The sequence below is a fragment of the Cucurbita maxima genome, unplaced genomic scaffold, assembly GCF_002738345.1.
Source record: "Cucurbita maxima cultivar Rimu unplaced genomic scaffold, Cmax_1.0 Cma_Scf00009, whole genome shotgun sequence".
Lineage (NCBI taxonomy): Eukaryota > Viridiplantae > Streptophyta > Magnoliopsida > Cucurbitales > Cucurbitaceae > Cucurbita > Cucurbita maxima.
This window is the reverse complement of record NW_019272025.1, coordinates 1,562,994-1,569,633: the sequence shown is the minus strand read 5'-3', so window position 1 is coordinate 1,569,633 and position 6,640 is coordinate 1,562,994.

The window sequence follows — 6,640 nt, the reverse complement described above, 5'->3', positions numbered from 1 at the left end:
AGTCGGCCAGAAATGGTCGACAAGGCGAACGGCAGTGGCGCCGCCCTGGGAGTGCGATTTCAGGCGAGAGACTAGCGAGTGCAGGCTCCACCGGTGGGTGTCGGAATGGAGTTTCAGGCGAGAGGGGTGGAGGATTTCAGAGACAAGGTTACGACGGAGGAGGTTCCAGTTGGGGCCGTGGAAGGCGTTGAAGATGGTAATTTGGTTGCTGTAGAGGATTTTAGTGGTGGTGGAGGCAGGGGGGCGGCCAGCGAAGGCGGCGCCGTTGTGGATGAGAGCTTGGTGGGCGATGGAATGGGCAGCGATGAAGATGACAGGGCGGGAGCCGAAGTGGAGTGTGAAGATGGGGCCATAGTGAGCATGGAGGGTGTGAATCAGCGATGAGAATGATGAGGAGTGTTTCCGGAGGAGGAAGATGTTGCCCAGAAATGGGAGAGGGAATGGTCCTGGTGGAAGGTTGTTGAAGGAGCGGCCATGGCGGATGAGCATGAAGATTGTGAGGATGGAGATGATGGTTATGATGAGAATTGGAAGAGATGTAGTTTCCATTTTCAACATTCACAAAGATGGCAGAAGCCGAAGACGATCCAACCCATGCACAAGTAACGAATCCTTGGCTTCCCCTTATATAGTCGACTTCCTTTATTTCATTTTCTTTATTAATTTTAATATGATTTTTTTTTAACTTTTTCTATTAATATTAGTCGGTAATAAACTCGAAAATCTAAAGTTATATTATATATAATAAAAATTAAATCAAATTTTAATAGGTTAAAATTATTTTAATAATTAACTTAATAAAAATAAATTAATTAACGCCCATTAATTATTAGTTAATGTAATAAAATTGCTGGTAGGAGTAATTATCAAGCTAAACAATCTTATTTATTGATAACATTAATATCTTAATTTATTTTATTTTGAACAAAATCAGTTAATTAATTAATTGTTCTTAGTTTACAAATTTATTACCATTAATTCTTTAATTATAATAAATCAATAATATTTAATTTATTTTGATAAAAAAATTATTGACTTTTTTAAGATAGCATTTTTCTATATTTGTCTCAATATTTAGATTCAATAGGACAATTCATTTGAGACTATCACAAGACGCGACCTCTTGAATAATCTAACTTTATTATGACGTATACAGATATTGATGCTAAGATAGCTACATATGATATAACAATTAAGATACAACCTTGCAACCCCATATTATGATATAATAATTAAGGTGCGACTGTAACGATCAGAAATTTTCTACTTAATTTGAAATTGTCATTGTATACATATTATGAACATTAAATGTGAAAATACTTCATTTAAACTTTTACAAAACATCACCTTCAAAGTCATGAACTTACGTGTTTTGAAAACACCTTTAAAACGACACAACAAAACACTAAATAAAATAAATAAATGTTTAACTTAAAAACATCATACTCTAGCCTAAGTCTAAAAAAATAAATGCGACTACCCTATGCATGTATCATGGTCTCGAATTGCGATGTTTTCCTCAGTCGTACAAGAATGTCTTGTCTTAACATGAAATAGAAGTAACACGTGGTTTGAGCATTTAAAGAAATACTCGGTACGTGACCCCACTATTGGGGTTAAATGGAATAACATGTGAATGCAATGACTAGACCTATCATAACAGTCTATTTTCTTATGATACTCTCCTACAGGTAGCTTAGATGTGTACTATATACTCTACACATGGCCTACACCTGCGAGTGTGGACCCACCAGTCGGTTCACACACTCCTGGACCCTTTTCCTTGTTGGGCGAGCATGCTCTGATAGCTCTCTGTGCCAGACACCCGTTAGAAGTAGTAGCCGTCACGGAAGCATTATGTAAAACATAATGGTCGTTCTTTTGCCTAGTAGTGAACGTGTCCGTGCCATCGTGAAGGAATATGAGTATCCCCCTATGCATGAAGTCTCAATAGTTTTCCATTTTCATTATCTTTTAATACAAGCCCGCTGACGTTTCGTACGTATCATATCGTTTTTCATATCATTTATCATATCTTTCATGCATACGTCGGAGTTGTATTTTATGCTAGTTCGTTGTTTTGTATGTCAATCATATCATATCATTCAGATTACATAAATATGTCACATCATAACGTTTCATGCTTCTAGACATAACAACTTTCATCATATCGCTACAGGAACGTATATGATTATGATATATTGATAGAACGTATCCTAACCATACGTTCTATCAATATATCATAATCATATCCTTTTCTATACATAACCTAACCATATCGCTATGTCAATCATATCTTAGTCATATCGTTACATTACAATTATCGTGTCCTTCTCGTATCCTATCTCACACATATCATTGAACACATCATGACGTAACAGTTATCATATCATAACACATACATAATATGTCAAAGTTATATTGATTCCTAAACAATTCACACATATCAATATATATGATACGTACAGAACCATGGGACACGTGTCACATCAAATATAATCATGCCGATAGTAAGGTCACTTATTTGATTAGCTTAGGCCGGTCTCACCAATTTGTCCTTAATAAAAATTCGATTTTGTCCTTTGCATCCAAGTCAACCATCAATTTCAAGTTTAATTCTCTATATTTTATAATACTTTAGTGTTAGACTTCGTGCGTGCATCAAGACTGTCTTAGAATATTATATATAGGTATAATTTAAGGATCTCATTGGTCTATACTTATGAAAAATTTTCTTCGTTCAAAGGAATATCGGTCTTTGGTGGAGACTAGAATCTCTGCCTCAGCGAAATTAGTAGAGATTACTAGAGCACAACAAAAGACAATTGCAGACTAAAAGTTGAAAGACTTGAAGGTCAAGAATTATTTGTTTCAAGCCATTGATCGAACTATTATGAAAACGATCATTAATAGAGATACTGCCAAAAAAATTTGGGACACTATGAAGCATAAGTACCAGGTTTTCACAAGAGTCAAAAAGCACAACTCCAAGCTCTTAGGAAAGAGTTTGAAGTCCTATAGATGAAAGAGGGCGATAGTGTTGATGCATATTTTGCTCACCATAAGCAAATGGAGAGAGGGTTACTTTCAAATTGTTTTCAAAGCATTTCCTCACTCATGCTTTCAGAAATATTTCTCTTAAACATGACCCGAGACTCAAGTATACGCCAATATTGTCTGCGAGTTCGAATCACAAACAGTTAACTTGTTCCCTAGGTTAGAATAAGTGCAGCACAATCGTTGTCTCGATATTGCATAAATGTGACTGTGACAAATGGTATTAGAGCTGAGTTGACTTCTTGAATCGTAGTACACAAACATGTTCTCTACAAAACCACTGGGCAAGTCCCAGGCTGACCGATTGGTAGAGATCGAAGATCGATTACTCTACCTAAGTGAAGTTCCTAATGGAATGAGACTTTTAGAGTCTCGCATGAGTGAGATTGATATTAAAGTCACCAGGACTGACGAATTGGTAGGTCGCCTTGAGACAATGTTGTTCGTGAATTAATGGTTAGGTGGCTTCGAGAGTGGGGATACCTTGATGAGCAATATTGTCCTATTGGAGAAATGCATCAAGGGCTTAGACAATGATGAACAAGTGATCGTTTAGATGATCTTATAAATGTTTGAGGATTTGAGAGCAACCTTTGGAGTGGTCAAGAATGAAGTGACGAATCTGATTGCAAGACTAAACCTCACCATGATAGTGGAGAAAAACCAATCCCCAACTGCGGTGTAATCCAACTCAACATGATAAGTCCCGGAGCTTAATCCCTTCTGTGGGGTTTGAGATGCCAAGGCTCTAGAGAACTTTATTTTTTACCTCGAAAAGTACTATCGAGCCAAAAATATCGTGGTAGAAGAAGCGAAGGTTACGTTGGCAACAATGCATCTAGCCAATGATGCAAGGTTGTTGTGGAGATCTAAGTACATGGACATTCAAAATAGTTGATGTACTGTGAAAACTTGCGAGAGCTTAAAATAAGAACTTCACTTGTAGTTCTTCCTAAGAATGTCGAGATAATCGCAAGAAGGAAGTTAAGGAAGTTGAAGTATACTGGGAATATCTGAGACTATGTTATGCAATTTTCTGGGCTTATGTTGGATATTTGTGACATGTCCGAGAAAGACAAGGTCTTCAGTTTTGTTAAGGGGTTTAAGCTGTGAGTAAAGGCCAAACTTCATGAACAAAGGGTATAAGACCTTGCCACAACCTACGCTACAGCCAAACAACTATTTGACCTTATCAACGATTAATCACAAGACGAAAGGTGGAACTAGACTTTCATAAGTGGAGGTAATAGAAATTACCAGCCCAATTCCCCCAAAGGTGGGGGAAGTGACAGACTTAAAGGCAGAGGAGAGGAAAACGAGTTCTCCCAACAGATAGGTAGAGCTCAATGGCAAAAACCTCACCGCAAGAATAGTCACAGACAAAGCTCCTTGTCCTATTTCATATGCGATGAAACCATCGAGAATCTGAATGCCCACAGAAGGCGACACTATATGCCTTCCAAGAAAAACTTGGGGTGAATACAAAAGCTGAGTATGAGAAAGTAGAAACTGAAACATCGTTCGTTGAGAATGTTGAACACCTTGCATGGAGGCACTAAAGTACTTGTCCACTCTCTAGAATAGAGTGGAAGAGATAGATAAGTTAGTGGAACGTGGTCTTATGTATTTCGAGGCATAGGTTAATCTCAGAATGATGAGGTTTGTTGACTATGGAGCCACCCACAACTTCATGACAGAGAGCGAAGCAAAACGCTTGAACATCCTTTGGCATTGAGACACAGGAAAGATGAAGGACATCAATTCAGAAGCTTTACTTTTCTTAGGAGTTGCAAAGAAAACTTCGACTAAGATGAGGACTTGGACTGGACAAACCGACTTTGCGATAGTCAAGATGGATGACGTCGACATTAGGGGTGAACTTCCTGTTAAAACACAAAGTCATTACCATTACCTTAGCAAAATGCTTAGTAGTAACGGGGTCCAACCCGAAGATCATTCAAACAAACACACATCAACCAAGAGGTGAAAATGATGTCAGCACTGCAGTTGAGAAGGGATCTTAGCCATGATGAACATGTGCTCACTGCGTTGTCGTAGTTGAAGAGGGGAGCTCGAGTGAGCTAACCCTAATTGAAGCCTCTCGGTTACTAAAAAACACCACGACATAAGATTAGAAAGTTAGACAATATATTTATCTCCTCGTAGGCAGAAGATCCTGAGATTGATTTTATGTCAGGGGTGAGGTTGCCTGCCACAAATGTGTGTCATATGGCTCAACTTGAGTTAGCTGAATTTTATAAACAGCTAAATGACTTGTTGACAGTTAAGACTCATTCGACATGCAAAGACTCTTGTAAATGATCACTCAAATGCTGGGGAGAGACCCCAAACCAACAACTTTATGGAAGGGAGAAGATAAACCTTCGAAGTAACTCATGTTCACTTAGAAAGACCATTCAAAGGGATGAAGAGAAGGCCTAATTGGAAGCGTTGGTCACAAAAATTTCATAACGAAGAGAGAGTTCTAATCAAGTTGAAGTCAAATCAACTCTGAGTTCAATGCAGCAAGAACCAACGACTGATGCAGAAATGCTATGAACCAGTCGAAATTATCCACAAAGTCGGTAAGACATCATATAAAATCCAATTGCTCCCATGGATGCAGATTGTTGACTTCTAACAATCGCGAGAAAATCGTCAATGGAATAACACCGGCCGAAGGAAATTTGTTGGAAGAAAAAAAATAACGGAAGACAACAGAGAGAGAAAGTATGCGCCTGATGGATTGTTATTTTCATTCAGTTGACATATTTAAATAATCCTAAAATTAGTTGTAGTGGCACAAATCTTGCGCACAAAGTTGGCCCAAATGGCCAGTAGAAAATACGCTCTTCCATTCTATGTGAATAACCTAAATAAGGAAAAATCATAGCTTTTATCTAACAATCTCCTCCTAAAAGTTGTGGTATATCTACCTTATTATTTGAACTCCTATTTTTTAGCGTAATTCTTCAAATTTTACCCGCGCAAGTGACTTGGTGAAAATGTCTCCAAGTTGTTCCTCTATTCGGATGAAATCAATCTTAATGAGCCCCCGATTTGCACATTCTCGGATGTAGTAGAATCTGATTTCTATGTGCTTGCCTCGGTCGTGCAAAACTGAATTTTTTATTAGGGAGGTCGTAGCTTTATTGTCCACGTATAGCATTAGTGGATCGCCTTCTCTTTCGATGAGTTCTTCCATCAATCGCGCAAGCCATACCCCCTGTGTTGCCGCCGTCGAAGCGGCGATGTATTCTGCTTCGCAAGAAGACAAAACAACTACCTTTTGTTTTGTTGATTGCCAGCAGATCACGCTGCTTGAGAGGAAGTAAATCATCCCGGTGCTTTTATGATCATCAACTTCACTGACCATGTCACTATCACTGTAGCCAACCAGCTCAAGTTTCTCCTTTCCTTTCCCGGCTCAGTATCTCACATCCCAGCCTCTAGTTCCAGCCACATAGAGTAGGATGCGCTTGACAGCCATAAGATGCTCCTCTCTAGGTGCTTCCATGAATCTACTCATGTATCCAACGGAATAAGAAAGGTCAGAGCGTGTGTTTACCAGATAGCACACGCT